The sequence below is a fragment of the Toxorhynchites rutilus genome, chromosome 1 (genome assembly GCF_029784135.1).
Source record: "Toxorhynchites rutilus septentrionalis strain SRP chromosome 1, ASM2978413v1, whole genome shotgun sequence".
In the NCBI taxonomy this organism is placed as follows: domain Eukaryota; kingdom Metazoa; phylum Arthropoda; class Insecta; order Diptera; family Culicidae; genus Toxorhynchites; species Toxorhynchites rutilus.
Genome location: NC_073744.1, coordinates 135,468,258 through 135,484,888, shown reverse-complemented (window position 1 = coordinate 135,484,888; position 16,631 = coordinate 135,468,258). Strand labels below are relative to the sequence as shown.

General features: G+C 38.2%; 1 protein-coding gene and 1 pseudogene across 3 annotated transcripts in view; both read left to right on the top strand.

The window, feature by feature from the left end:
- The window catches only part of LOC129762898 (trissin receptor-like), a 311,968-nt gene that overhangs the window by 215,017 nt on the left and 80,320 nt on the right, over positions 1–16,631 (top strand). The window lies entirely within an intron of this gene.
- Positions 14,798–14,975, top strand: LOC129763683 (U4 spliceosomal RNA; annotated as a pseudogene).

Here is a 16,631-nt window from a genome sequence, read left to right as displayed (position 1 = left end):
GTTAGATGGCATAACGTGGTAGAATTCGGTACCGCATTCTGTTCAAAAATGTACACAAAATACCATTAAAGCCATTCCTACCCTTTTCTTCTGTTTATTCAATCATGCAGAAGAAAACAAAGTGTCATATTTATTTATTTATTTCATCTTTATTTCATCTGACTATATATCGTCATATTGAAAAATTGGCGGGGAAAAGCCAAAATGGCGTAAAAACCGCACATCTTTACATCATACATTGAAAGAAGCACATAAAAACATATCATGGTCAAAATATAAACATTAATATAAACATAATCATTTAGCACAACTCATCGTTGGAAGCGTCTTCGTCCAGTATTCATTCTTGATTCAGTGGTCCATGTTGAATCCGGCAACGGAAAGCTTTGGCAGATTGGTTGAAGTCGAAGAATTCATAAAACACATTGAATCGTGCTGACATAAAGCGAATAGGGACGTGTAAGCCGTAGTTCGCCAAACGTGGTCCAAGATGAAGGAAGCTTTTTGTGCGAAAGACTCTCTCAGGTGCATAGATGTATATCTCCGCAAGAATACCAGGACTATCAATTTCTCCCAAAAGCACTTTGGCTGCAAACAATGCCTGGCTTACCTTCCTTCTATTCTGGAGTGTCTCAAGTCCCAGTAATTGGCAGCAAGTGGGATCGCGAAATTGATCCGAAATTTTGAAGATGAATCTGAGAATCTTATTGGCCTTGGATATTATGTCCGAGTAGTGCGGCTTGAATTTTAAGGCTGAGTCAAGCGTAATTCCGAGATCACGTATTTTTTCTACACGTAGCAAAGGATGATGATCGATCATGTATGTAAACGTTATTGGCTTGAGTTTTCGATGAAATGTAATGACGTTGCATTTTTGAACATTTAGTGAAAGGAAGTTTCTTAAGCACCACTCATCGAAAGTGTTTAGCAGGTACTGCAGTCGCAAGCAGTCAGCCGTTTCCCGAACTGTCATAAAAATTTTGACGTCATCCGCATAGAACAATCGACTACCCATTGGGAGGATCAACCCAATCTCGTTTCAAAAATATAGAAACAGCATCGGTCCGAGGTTGCTGCCTTGAGGTACTCCTGAGCTATTGGTGAACTTTTCCGAGAGATCCGTACCAATTTTCACACACAGTTTTCGGTTCGTAAGATACGACCTGAACCAACGAGTGAGCCTTGGAGATACTCCAAGCTTCTCAAGTTTGGCAAGCAGCATGTTATGATCAACCCTATCAAAAGCAGCCTTGAGGTCGGTGTACACAACATCCACCTGCGCTCCAACTTCCATATTCCTGAGGCAAAGCGAAACGAAAGGAACAAGATTCGTTGAGACGGACCTCTTAGGGTAGAAACCGTGTTGATCAGCAGAAATATAATTTTTGCAGCAAGAAAATAGTGCGTCGTTGATTATGATCTCGAATATCTTAGAACAGGCGTTAAGCGATGTGATTCCTCGATAGTTTACGACGTTCTGCTTGTCTCCTTTCTTGTAAACCGGAAACATAAATGAATATTTCCAACGTGTTGGAAACACACCCTGCTGTATCGAGATATTGAACAGTTTCGACAGCGGTATTATAAATTCAAAAGAGCAATTCTTCAGTACGCAGGAAGGAATTCCGTCGGGACCAGCAGTGTTGGAGAATTTCTGTTTTTTTTATAGCAGATTCAACACAGGCTGATGAAATCGTAGCGATATCAAAATCAAAAATGTCTCTGGGAGTATCTCTTATCGCATCTCCAATCCGGATCGATGAAGCGGAGCGATCGTTAAAAACACTTCTGAAGTGCTCAGCCAGGAGCTTGCATTTTTCAAATGAGCTGCAGGCAATTCTGTTGCCCAAGTGAATTTCCAATGGTAGCCCATCCTCCTTCCGTTTTGTTTTCACAAACGACCAGACTGTCTTGGATTATGCCGTAGATTAGCCTGAATGTGCCGTGCATACCTTTTGTAAAGGAAACGATTGTACGTTCGGTATTCCTTGCTGGCTACTGACAGCAAATATTTGGCAATAGAATTACGGGTGTTACAATACTTGCGAAGCGCTCTTGATCTCAATCGCTTCAAATGACGTAGTCGAGCATTGGACCAGGCAGGCTTCGTAGCAGGTCTGCTCAACGGTACACAGTCAGAAATTACTCGGCTCACGACTTCCTCAAAGTAGTTAACGGCTTCATCTATCGATGGACAGGAATCCAGGAACTGCCAATCTGCCTGGGCGAGTGAAAGTCTTAATGCAACAAAGTCGGTTCTTCGGAAGTCGAGCTCGCGCACTTCAGTGGTACTGTCGAAACGGAAGGTATCGACAGATTAATATGAATTTCCAAAGCAGGATGGTAGTTGTCAAGACCGATTAAGGGTTCGAGAGCTTCTATAACAGAACATTCCGTGACTGCCGCTTCATTCACCAGCACAAAATCGAGGATCCGTGAGTTAATATTAATAACTTTGTTGATTTGCATCAATTATGCAGGCTGAAACCATCCTAGAGTGTACAGCAGGAAGCTGGGATGTTCGACCGAATAACATCAATGGTAGGATGATCATTAGCAGAAACGTTCCAAATCAGCCCAGATTGATTGTAATCACCAAGTACCAGAGCTAAGTCATTCTGTTCTAGTCGAGATAGTACATCACCAATCGAACTGATGTGATTGTTGATACTGTTAGAATCTGATTTCCGGTCTGGAGGAAGGTACATCACACCGACACTTAATGATCTATGTGGTGTCGTAATTTTCACCCACAACTGCTCGAGAAATGTACAGACAGGAGTAGGATCGCGACAGCAACTAAGACGTTTTGAAACTGCTATCAAGACGCCACCTCCGCGCGATTTAGAACTGTTCAGATGATTACGGTCGTTGCGAAATACTGTATACATACTCCCAAACAACTGTAAGGAATTAATTCGTTCATCAAGCCAGGTTTCGGTGAGAACTATAACGTCATAGTTGGAATCAACTGCGGTCAGAAACAAGTCATCTATCTTTGTCCTAAGCCCGCGGACGTTCTGGTAGTACATTCGCTTGGTGAATGTTCGCTTTGGTGAAACAATACGTGTCGATCGTGGGCAGCATGGTGTTACGCTGGATCTTTCCATGCAAGCAGTGAGTTCAATTTCAGGATAAATGCTGCAGTTTTGCTAAGGAACACTGAAAGTCGAAGAACTATCTGGCGATGGAAAACTATCACAATGAACGTACTTGCCTGTATGAGAGACTCGAAAGACCCCGACACCTTCCTCGACCACAGAACCAGAACGACTAAGAAGGCATGTACGAGCTGCAGGCGCGACTGGGTCGGGAGGACTATGTATCATGTATCATGTATCATTTTTAAACACAAGTCTAAATTGTTAAGACCTACATAAATATAAGCCTGAGACAAATCGATCTATGACTACAAAAATATATTATAGAAAAAAAAAAAGCATTATCTCCTTCGTTACCACGTTGTCTGGAACATTGTTTGTAATAACTTTATAGCCCTGTAAGATCGCGACTACTCAAGCTATCATAATCTGATTTACGTGGGTATACCCTTTCGATCTTCTAAATCAGCAGCCATTTAAATTCATTCATTGCATTTTCACATAACCAAACAACATACTCGATATTATGACATCCTGGACCACAATTACACAAATTGCTAGTGGTTAGACCTACACGATAAAAACATGAATTGAGCACAAATTGATTGGACGACATACAATATAATATAACATTAATGCCTATTACAGGTCGGACTCGATTATATACAGACTCGTGATTCGATTATATAAAATTTTGGACTCGATTATATACAGTTTGAAAAATTTTTTTTTTTATGTTTCAAATATGACTTATTTCAAGAAGAAATGTAACCTTCCAACGTTAAGGTGTAATTTAAGTGACTAATTCATACACAGTGGGGTAAAATCGTGATTTTTTAAGATTTTGCTTGAATTTTCACCAAGAATTAATTATATCGATATTGCAGCCAAATTAAGATAGATAGGAGTTGGGTGTCAAAGAACAAATTGTAGAGCGGTTAAAGAGCTTCAATTTAATTGATAGAAACAATCCAGTTTAATAAAAAAAATCAGGATGACATTAATAATAATACATTAAAAATTACTAAATTTTAAGTTTTTCACTTCCAAAATGTTATTAAAATCCATTAATTTAGATGTTCCATTACTATATCCTGTATCAAATTTTCTCATCTTTCAAATGAAAGCAACAGAATCGTCTTCCGTAGTGTACTTTGTAATGTAGAGCCAGTTCGAGGCAACAGAGTCCGAAACAAAAAAAAAAGTTCTATAACTCTGTCATTGTTGAAATTCGAACATATGCGTAGAAGGATTTTTTCCATCAAATATGATCGTCTATCACCCTCTGAGAGAATCTGGATAATTTTTTTTTTCATGTGAGAAAGGTATTTTCTGACCTTAAGGGGATGAATCAAAAATCAAATTCCTCTTTTATATTAAAAAAAAAGAAAAATACATGCAAAAAAACGAGTAAAAAAATTTTTTTTTTATTCGATTATATATAGTGAAAAGAAATCAGAAACTGTATATAACCGAGTCCGCGCTGTATCGGTAAATGGAGAATAATTCATTTTACACATTAACTCACATTAGGCCGTATGAATAAAAACAAAATTCACCTTTACTTTACTTCATTCGAGCAGTCGAGCAGTGAGATTAAGTTTTTACTACGTTTGGTATGAACAAAAGAAACAACAAAGTTTTTACTTTTCGAACATGGATGTTTAGCTGATTTCGTATGAATAATACAGCATTCATCAAGTATTTACTTCGTTATTATCAAGTATGCTCATGAGCATACTTTGGATCTGAAAACACTATCATTCGTTTTGATGTCATATCCGATTTATGTTTAATGCGCTTGAAGTTAAACAAGTTAACGATCCGCATTGATGGCATTGAGCTTCGTTTACTAGTTCAGGAGAGCGTAAAAAAATTGATTGATTTTCAGGCGGAATGAACACGTTTTTAAAATTTAAATTATGAATGAAAAATAACCTTTCCGTACCAATTTGGCATTCTGTTCAAATGAAAAACACTTTTGTTTGCAGGTGGTGAAAAACTCTTGTACGATATTGTTTTTGAAGACAGCTTTATATTATAATGAAAATTTTCAGTAATGATGTTGGAAATGTATAGACAAAGGGTTAAATAAAAGTCGGAAAAAAGTGTTTTAAGTGATTAAATAACATGATGTGAACATTTTCATTCAAATTTTAACATTTGAAAACTGGCTTCGTGTCTTCTAATATGATAGGTATTACACTAACGAGATAGGGACCTATTCCTTTTTCATCGCGAATTCACGCTTTGTCCAAAAAAAACGTTTTGAAACGGAACCTAAACAATCAGTTGATAGATGTTTGACAAAGTAAAAACTATGTTCGAATCCGAAAATCAAATTAGTAAAGTAAACCTTTTTTCATACGGATTCAAGTAAATACTAGAAAAGTTTACTTTACTTGGAAACGGGCAGAATAAGTAAATACTTTGTTTTATTCATACGATCTATTATGAGCTAACACCCGAATTTAGGCAAAAATATTGCTCGTTGCGTCGGGGAGGAAGCGAGTGAATAGTGCAATCGAAAGAAAACATTCCCAAAAAAAGACGGGTGGGTAATGTCGGGGACAACCGTCACCGGAGTGACGTAGGACTATACAAAGGGGACAGCTTTTGTTAAATATATATTTTAAATATATTGTTTTAGTTTCTTCTCCTACGTGAATACCTACCTATCTAACTGAAAAATGGATTAGTTTACTGTTTACTCTTTATGAATATGTTGATGGTTCTGAAAAGAACCTTTGGTGTAGTGTTTTTGTTATCACTCGATATTCCCATCTTGTTCGGTTAAACCTTCCTGTTTAGCTATTGCGTTTGCCACTCGCCACAGCTTTCACAGTTGGAAAATTTCTTCCCATCCAGCTTGTGACATATTTTACAGTAAATTACATTCAATGGCACGTCGCATTACCACCACTCAGTATCGGATTGGAGGTAATTTTAACCTGTAATTGAACATTTGCGATGACAGTGGTACAGTGTCGACTTTCCATGTGGGGTCATAATTTGGACCCCGAACTCTATGTTTACAAAAATGTCCAACTAAATATGTCGCATTACAGGTCCGTCCAATTGGCTAAATGTCGAGATAAGTGTAAATTACTGTACTTTCAATCTGGAAGCAATTTAAGAATTGGTGAAAATCAATACGCTCAGAACAACTGCCAAATTCACATACTCATCATATCCTGGCAAACAAATTATGAAAAAATCAATTTGTGTTTTATTATTATTTTGGATATTGTTTTAGAAAGCATTGAACTGTATTTCCTAAACACTTTTTTGGAAGGTTTAATGGCCCTGAAAAGCGCCTTGTTTTATGGAATGGTCCAATTTAGAAAACTTAGTAATCTTGGTTTTGAAAAAAACCATTTCGAACGCCCTCGATGCCGCCTTGTTCTGGATTTGTCACAAACTTTTTTTCTTCTGCTACCTGATGCCGTTTTGCGATTGCGTTTGCCACTCGCCACTCGCTGCAACTGCCTGTTGTTGTCTTGATGTGTTCTGTTCTGAATGCGGTTTTTCTTATCGTCGCGAGCTGCTTTACCAGCCAACTCGATCACTTTGGCGGCCGAAACTATATAACGCCGGCTAGGTGGACTGGTGCACTGGTACTAACGCGCTCGGCCTAGCTACCCTTGCGGGGAACTCCAGATCAACACGATTCGAGCGGGATTTTGCCTTTCCCTTCACTTTTCCTCCTTTACCATGTCCAGACATGGCTGCTTGGGTTGGTTTGTTGATGTGTTGTGATGCGAACCGATGTGGTTTATGGTTTGAATGAGAATGATCGTTACTGCAGCGGAGCGGGGATTTTTAAGCTGACTGGCTGGCTCGAGAATTACGCATGTGTGAGACTGCGACCAATGTTTCGTTCATTTTTTTCTTTTTCCTTTCCAATCGTGCTTCATTCTATTTCGCTGCTGCTCTGGTTGCCCGTTTTGGTCGGTACGATTTGAGGAGCACAAAATGGACCAATCAAAAATGGGCACATAGTGCATTTTGACAAAGCTTGATATTTCACAATTATTCAATTATTTATCTCAAGAAAAATGAAATGTTATTCGTTATGATAGATGCGTAGATATATTTCCTATCAATTGATGCAAGAACCTTTGCGATCTATTGAGAAATGCTCGAGTTATAAGCGTTCCAAATCTTGCATTTTTTCCTACTTGTTCAGTGCCTAGATTTCCATTTCACCCCCTATATCTTCCGGTTAGACGTAGTCCTACGTCAATAAATCGTCAAATTGTTTACTTTTTTCACTATATATACTGTTCATGTTTCAAGCAAAAAAAAGACGGGTGGGTAATGTCGGTGACATAACCGGAGTGACGTAGGACTATACAAAGGGGACAGCTTTTGCTAAATATATATTTTAAATATATTGTTTTATTTTCTTCTCCTACGTGAATACCTACCTCTCTACCTGAAAAATGTATTAGTTTACTGTTTACTCTTTATGAACATGTTGGGGGTTCTGAAAAGAACCTTTGGTGTTGTGTTTTTGCGTTTTTTTTACAAACTTGATTCTTAATTTTTTTCTGAAGGCTTTGTACTTATTAAATGTTCAACGCCGGGCATCTTTCGGCGTATACACATATCGTACAATCAAAATGATGGCTGGCTGTGATAGGGAATGCATAGGTGGTCATCAGTTCGTTCACTATCATATATTTCACTATTGAGCACATTACCGTACCTTAAGCTGTGGTTTCGGAGACGAATGAATTGTAAGATTTGTAGTCTCCGCAAACAAAGTAAATAAAAATGAAAAAGAACTGAGGTTTTGGAGACGAACTCTACGATCTTTCGAGAAATAAACGAGCTATAAGCGTTCTGAAAAACCAACAGTAAATACAGGGACGGATGACCTTCGAATTAAAGCCCTTTAAAATAAGAACAGAGCAGCAGGAAATACATAGCTCATCGTGTTGCTCCTTAGTTATTTCTCTATGCAATGCAGATGTAACGTCAGTCAATTTTCAACATCAGTTATCAACCAAAGAAAGCAGTTCTTGCTACCGAGAAAATTCGTTAATGCCATCCTGCATACAATGTGTTGTAATTTGAAGCCACTTTTAATTCGGAAACCATACATGGGTTTGTGAAAACTGAATGAACAATTTAAAAGACCCCAACCACCAATAAGTTCAAGAACAAGTATAAACAAAAAAAATCAGTTTATATTATATGTCATATTATGTCACTTATAGTGTATTGGTATTGTGAAAAACTTTTAATAACTCTTATTTGAAAGGTTTAATGGCCCTGAAAAGCGCCGTGTTTTACGGTGGCTGGTTTTGCCACCAAACCAGTCTGTATAAACAAACTTTTTCTTTCTTCTACCTGTTGCCGTTTTGCGATTGCGTTTGCCTCTCGCTGAAACTAGTTGTTGCCTTGATGAGCGCCGAACCGAAGCTGCTCTGTTCTTGATGCGTGTTTTCTGATTGTCGTGAGCAGCTTTGCAAGCCAACTCGAGCACTCCGACGGCCGAAACTCTATAATCGCTGTTAGGTATACTGGTGCTCCGGCACCAATCCGTTCGGCCTAGTTACCCTTGCGGAGCAATCAGTGAATGCGACCAACTGGGAACTGGAGACCTGCACGGTTGGAGTGAGACTTTGCCTTTCCCTTAACTTGTCCTCCTTTGTTACGTCCACACGTCCACGTTGCTGCTTGTTTTCTTTTTATGATGTGATGCGATGCGATGTTAAACGATGCCGTACAACCACACTGGTTTACGGTTTGAAAGAAAATGAGATATTTTTTTGAGGTCTGCGCGTTTTATACCCTAGCGGTACACGCTCACAGGATAGAGATAAATCGGCAGACTCAGTCAAAGGGGCGTGTCCAACGAGACGAACGAATGAGCGTTAAAAGGCAGCGATGGCAAAAAAATACATTCATTACGATTTGTTCGCTCGTTGGATTCACATGCAGGCTAAAAAGGGTCCTTTTCAGGATCACAAAATTATCTTTAATCTAAAGAGTTTATTGTTTTGTTATCACTGGATATCCCCATCTTGTTCGGCTAAACCTTCCTGTTTAGCGATTGCGTTTGCCACTCGCCACAGCTTTCACAGTTGGAAAATTTCTCCCCATCCTGCTTGTGACATGTTGTACAGTAAATTACATTCAATGACACGTCGCATTACCACCACTCAGTATCGGATTGGAGGTAATTTTAACCTGTAATTGAACATTTGCGATGACAGCGGTACAGTGTCGACTTTCAATGTGGGGTCATAATTTGGACCCCGAACTCTATGTTTACAAAAATGTCCAACTAAATATGTCGCATTACAGGTCCGTCCAATTAGCTAAATATCGAGATAAGTGTAAATTACTGTACTTTCAATCTAGAAGCAATTTAAGAATTGAGAGAAAATCAATAAGCTCAGAACAACTGCCAAATTCACATACTCATCATATCCTGGCAAACAAATTATGAAAAAATCAATTTGTGTTTTATTATTATTTTGAATATTGTTTTAGAAGCAGTTCAACTGTATTTCCTTCTTTTATGGAAGGTTTAATGGCCCTGAAAAGCGCCTTGTTTTATGGAATGGTCCCAATTTAGAAAACTTAGTACTCGTGGTTTTGAAAAAAAACCATTTCGAACGCCCTCGATGCCGCCTTGTTCTGGATTTGCCACCAAGGCCGTTTGTATAAAGAACAAACTTTTTTCTTCTGCTACCTGCTGCCGTTTTGCGATTGCGTTTGCCGCTCGCCACTCGCTGCAACTGCCTGTTGTCTTGATGTCCACCGAACCGAATGTGTTCTGTTCCGAATGCGGGTTTTCTTATCGTCGCGAGCAGCTTTGCCGGCTAACTCGATCACTTCGGCGGCCGAAACTATATAACGCCGGCTAGGTGGACTGGTGCACTGGTACTAACGCGCTCGGCCTAGCTACCCTTGCGGGGAACTCCAGATCAACACGGTTCGATCGGGATTTTGCCTTTCCCTTCACTTTTCCTCCTTTACCATGTCCATACATGGCTGCTTGGGTTGGTTTGTTGATGTGTTGTGATGCGAACCGATGTGGTGTACGGTTTGGATGAGAATGATCGTTACGGCAGCGGAGCGGGGATTTTTAAGCTGACTGGCTGGCTCGAGAATTACGCATGTGTGAGACTGCCACCAATGTTTCGTTCATATTTTTTCTTTTTCCTTTCCAATCGTGCTTCATTGTATTTCGCTGCTGCTCTGGTTGCCCGTTTTGGTCGGTACGATTTGAGGAGCACAAAATGGACCAATCAAAAATGGGCACATAGTGCATTTGGACAATGCTTGATATTTCACAATTATTCAATTATTTATCTCAAGAAAAATGAAATGTTATTCGTTATGATAGATGCGTAGATATATTTCCTATCAATTGATGTAAAAACCTTTGCGATCTATTGAGAAATGCTCGAGTTATAAGCGTTCCAAATCTTGCATTTTTTCCTACTTGTTCAGTGCCTAGATTTCCATTTCACCCCCTTTATCTTCCGGTTAGACGTAGTCCTACGTCAAAAAACCTGGATATATTTCCTGTCTAATGATATATAACACAACATATGTCGCAATAACCATTAATATGCGTTTGAAAACTCTCAATAAATCGTTACATTTTTCGTAGAATGACCCCCCTATATAGAAATCAAAGACATAGTCCTATGTCAAAATGTATTTTATTTGTAATGAAAAAATCGGCAATAACTTTTCGGACAACCCAATATTTAAATATAATTATCTACACACAAACGAATTCGTTGAATTCGGATAAAATTAACCGAGATTAGAGGGTATTAAAAAAAAAGTCGAAAAGCACTTTCCAAAATCAAGGAAAATGGGTGAATTGACTGAATGTGCCGAGCCGAGCGAAGAGAATGCTTCATGGTGTTTTATAACAGGAGATCTACAGCGAGAAGTGCTGTGCTCCACCCGTTAGTTTATTCCTTCGAGAAGACTGAAATATCATTCTGATATACTCATACATCACCACTTAATCCAATCACCATGAAAGCATCCAGCGAAAGAAAAGCACAAAAACAATTTAACCGGGCCACTATTTGAGACGAAAGGATTGGACGCATCGTACACCGTGAAATTCCACTTCCTCTTGACACATGTTGCTTGGCATGATAACAGTTGAACGAAGTTCGATGAATCTAAAAAAAAATCACATACGATGGGGAAAACGATGGGAAACTGGAAGCTCTTCAATCATTGGAGGAAAATATATTGACTGTAGTTCACATTTCTTTTTTGAGATCAATGGATCTGCAAGTGAAGTGGAGTAGAGCGGAAAGTGGCGTATCTGCGACAATTCAGTACGAATTTCAAAGGTTGTAAACAACGCACTCGGACGAGAGAGAACTATGTGAATCACGTATACCATATTCCTAAGACGATAAAAAAAAAGTTCCCGGAGCATTAAAAGGATAACAAATTTATTCTTCAGCGAGAGAGAATGCGGCACACGTAGATAAAATGACAAAAATATGGTATCTGAAAAGTGAAATGCGCCACCTGTAGCTTGACGCACGAGTAAAACTGAAACACGAGGGGGATATTATACACCCAGAAAACTCAGTGGTGTTTCAATAATACAGACCGAAGTAAGGGACCCCTCCTCAAGAAGTCTAGCAATAAATATACGAATATAGCAAATATTTAATGCGTGGAACATAATCCTTTGTTCTTCTGGGAACCATTTATTTTTCCGTCCCAATGTAGACTTCATTTTTTATTCAATTTTCCCAACAGAAGCCGTCGTAAAAATAAAAACATTTCTAACGATATTTCACGGGTTCATTTACATGAAAAGGAGCGTACGAAAAGGAGAATTGCGCCAGAGTTTGAGCTCATTCGGCAAACGAGTAAAGAGGCCGGTCTGAATTATACCAGCCGGTCGCGTTTTACGGCTGAAAACACAAGAAACTATGAACGAAGTCAGAACATGTGTCTTTCTCCGAATATTTTCTCAACCAGGTGTTCCGACCCACACTAATAGGAGAAAAAAACCTTTTTCTAATACTAAAATAAGTTATGGCGCCAACGTGCGCAAGCGAATCGTGACCGGTTTACTGGAATAGCGAAAACAGTGATCACTGAAACCAAGCTACGTGAAAATTTCCACCGTCGTGGACTTTTTATCGAACCCAGGCACGCCATTTGAAAATTGAAAACTCTTCCACCGCCGACAGGTGTTGGGCAAAAGTAAACTTCTCCCCAACTCGAACCTTTGGAATCATTTGATTCCACTGATTCCACTTGTAGCACACAACCATCTTCGTCAGCAACCTTGTACCATACATGGAGCAACAAATACACGAAAATACTGTTGAAGAAGATTATCTTCAACTGACTTCCAATATTGACTGTTCGTCTGCGAAAATACCACACGAAGCGTTTCGTGGAAGCAATTATTCGCAGCAGACGCCCTTTGCCGGAGTTCCAATCATTGAACTTTATTCGCGGCTGTAAAATATGCTGAGATACTACTACTGAGCAGGGATGCCAGGTGATTTTTTCAAATTCATAGCTTACATTTGGACAAAGTTTGATAGCTTATTCAATGTTTATATAATTTGGCATTGTTGTATAGCTAATTTCACTCAACTTGCCTTAAGGTTTTCTCGATTATCTCGGACATTTTGTAGCATAAACTGACGTAAACTGGCTGAGCTGCTTAAGTTTTGGAGAAAATCAAAAAATGAAGTCAAGGGCTTTGTTAGTGGAATTAAGTTAGTCGAAGTCACCGAAGTCAAGCGAAACAATACCTCAGTGGTATAAAAAAATCGATCTGGATATCATCACGCTGTTCAAAATATTAAAATGGTGGTGTGGTGTTGTGTAGTTTTGATTTGATCAATACCTAAATTGTTCAAACATTATAGACGTTAGTCACTGCCTAATACAGGTCGGACTCGATCATATACAGATTCAATTTTATGTGATTCAATTATATACAATTTTGGACTCGATTATATACAGTATGAAATATTCTTTTTACACATTTCAAATATGGGTTATTTCAAGAAAAAATGTAATGTAAAAACAATATTTTTTTAAATTTTTGCCAGCGAAATTGAGAAAGATAGAAGTTGGGTGTCGAAAAACAAATTGTAGAGCGAATAGAGAGTTTCAATTTGATTGATAGAAACAATCAAGTTTAATATGAATTTTCGTGATAAATATATCAATAACACATCAAAAATTTCTAACATTCATGTTTTCACTTCCAAATGGATTTAATCCACTAGTTTAGATGTTCCACAATTATATCTTGTGCAAAATTTTCTCATCTTTCAAATGGAAGCAACAGAATCGTCTTCCGTAGCATGCTTTTGAATGTAGAGTTAGGTCGAGGCAACAAAGTCCGAAACAAAAAAAAAAGTTCTAAAACTCTGTCATTGTTGGAATTCGAACATATGCGTAGAAGGATTTTTTTCAAAATCCCGAGAGATTCTGGATAAATTTATTTCTTTCATGTAAGAAAGGTGTTTTCTGACTCTAAGGGGATAAATCAAAAATTAAATTCTTCTTTTATATTGAAATAACGAGAAAATATATGCATGAAAAACAAATCAAAAAAATGATTTTTTGACTCGATTATGCACAGGATTCGATTATATACAGTAAAAAAAATCCTGGACTGTATATAATCTCGAATACATTGCGTGTATCCATAAAAGAATTTGTTGTTTGTATTCCATTTTTGCGAAGCCTTCGCAATTTTCAAAAAATGAAAGCGAAACGGATTTTTCATCAAGAGCGGATGTTGAGCCGAAAATCCCATCTAGGAAAACAATGTCTTGTATTTTCAATATTACAACATTCTAACATGCTTTTACAGTGTCTTCATCCTGTCATTTCGTCGTTAACCTCTTAAACTAATGAAAATAAATTGGTCGCTCTCGATTGATGTACGTTATTATCGCCATACACATTTTAACAAAGAAGTTCAATGATATGAAAAAATATGGATTTTCGAACGGGAAGCACTATCAGACAGCTCAACCTTGAGAAATAATACGATAAATTGTGGAGGCGATCTGGCGTAGTGGTAACATCCATACCTCTCACGCAGAGATCAGAGATCAGACATCAGAGATGTTAAATACAGATGCGATTGTTTTTACAAATTATGTATTTAACGTGTCCACGTGGACATTATCCATACCCCCTCCCCCCTCACCGTGGACAAGTGTGGACATTTTCGTAACCCCTACCCCCCTAAAGTTGTCCACGTGGTATGTGGACAGCCCCTAATGTCTTTTTTTTTTATCTTCGCTTGTTTTACGTCGGCATATTTCCGCCACTTTAGTGCCAATCACCGACATCAGGGAGGCGACTCCACCTGTTCCTACCTATCAGACTCAACAACTCATGAGCCGGGCCAACTTCTTTTACTTCCCGTCCGAAGGAAGACGTAACCAGAGATTTTTCGCCTCAGAAAATCCCAACGACGCCAGCTGGGATTGAACCCAGGCCGATCGGATTGTGAAGCTGTTACGCTAACCACACAACCACTGGCGCCGTCCTAATGTCTTCTAGAGACAAAATGTATTCAGACCGCTTGAAGTTCTCCAGAATTTTAAGTAAAATTCGCTTTGTTGTGAACTTCATTCTGTATACTTGTTGATTTTCAGCTTGAAAAAGTTCAAAAAAATCGAGTGAATGACCCCGAGACTAGATTTGCGCAGTGGCGATATCATAACCATTGAGGTTTATCCAAGGTGTGATTATTGCTAGCTGAAAACTATAAAAACCCGAGCCAAAAGTCTCCGTTGTTTACTGAGAACAAAAGTAAACAAGTGACATTGATAAAAAAGAAAGCGAATGACACTGAGACAAAAACCCTGCTTTTCTCGACGATCTATTCGACGATCTATTAGGCCAAAAGAAATTTATGGAAATAATATCTATCAAAAACTCACATACGCTATCATACTGAAATGTCTTCACATATTTCATAATTTCTTCAAAATGTCTTCACAAAATCGATTGTCTTCACAGTAAATCAAATGTCTTCGAAATGAAGACATGTCTTCAAACCTGGCATCGCTGCTACTGAGGCAATTTCAGTCTCAGCTGGTGGCTTTCTATTTTTACCGGGCATGTTCGTTGTTTCGTGTTTTGCCGAGTTTAGAGCTTTACCAGGTGTGCGAGTGGAAATTGTCCGGTAAATGTTTAGTGTGCTGCTATCAGGATTGCATTCCTGAGACTTAACATATACAGTCAATCGCAAAATTGAGTGTGACGATACTCTCGATTTACTTGGTACAAAATATTTTAAATACATTTCTTCTTCTGATGTTAATATTAACAACCATTAACAACCAAGCTGTAAACATTGTTGTTTTTTTTTATCCCATTTATTTATTTATCAGGCTCATTAGCATTTTATCTGTAACAGAGCCGGATTTTTATCGTGTACATGTACATATGTTCATGTTTCTATAAATTTTAAATTACACAGCAGAAGTAGTAGCCATTTAGGCGTAAGGTTTTCTGTTCCATTACATTATGGTAAATTACACTGTAGTAGCCATTTAGGCGTAAGGGTATTCTATCTGTTCTTCCATTGTTCAGCAGACCGGACAGCGGAGACAGTTGATATTGATCATTGTTGGGTTATTTATAGAACATCAACCCGATGTTTCTTGCAGAGCAGAGCAGTTGTATGGATGAATCGATCTTTGTTCCACCGTGGATCGATCTCCATAGCTGATGATGGTTGCGTGGACGTAGTTATTCTATAACAACACAAAGATGGTCAAATTGAGGGCCCCGAGTTTGAACCCACGGTCGATCGCTTAGTAAGCGAACGCGTAACCAAGTGGCTACGAAGACCCCCTAGCATTGTTGTTTTGACGAAAGCCATTTTTGGATATGTGCGTTACAGAAACTCCAATCTTCTAGAATTATTTCTTTCGTTCTTAAATTTTCAGGAAAATGATAAAATAACCCAAAATCGCAAAAAAACATATTTTCGCATTTTAGTAGGTTTTGTTTTTTGTCAGGTTATGTTAGGTTATGTACTATTTGCACTGCTTTTTAGTTGTTAGTTTTGATTTTTTTGTCCAATGGAGTTATACAAAATTTAATGAAACTGATAGTAGGTAGTACAGGGTCTTTCAGATTAAACGCTCACGGAACAAATTTTAATAACTTCTACAAAAGTGAACCGATTTTTATTTTTAGAATAAAGACGACCCAAATCGCACGATCCGTTTTTGATTTTTGCGCTTAGCAACACATGGCGATTCATTTTTATTTATATGCATAACTTTCCAACTCCTTAACCTTAACCCGAAACTGAAACCAATGATGAACCAGATTAAACCTAATTTTGGATTAAACTTAAACTTCAGTTTAGATCAAACTGAGACAGAAAAAAATCCATAACTTCAAACGGATCTATCTGGAAAGATATGAGAGCGAATTGAGAGCAAATTGAAGAGGTTTGCTCGTTAGAGAATTTTTGATAATATATTATATGACTTTTAACTTTTTAATATGCGA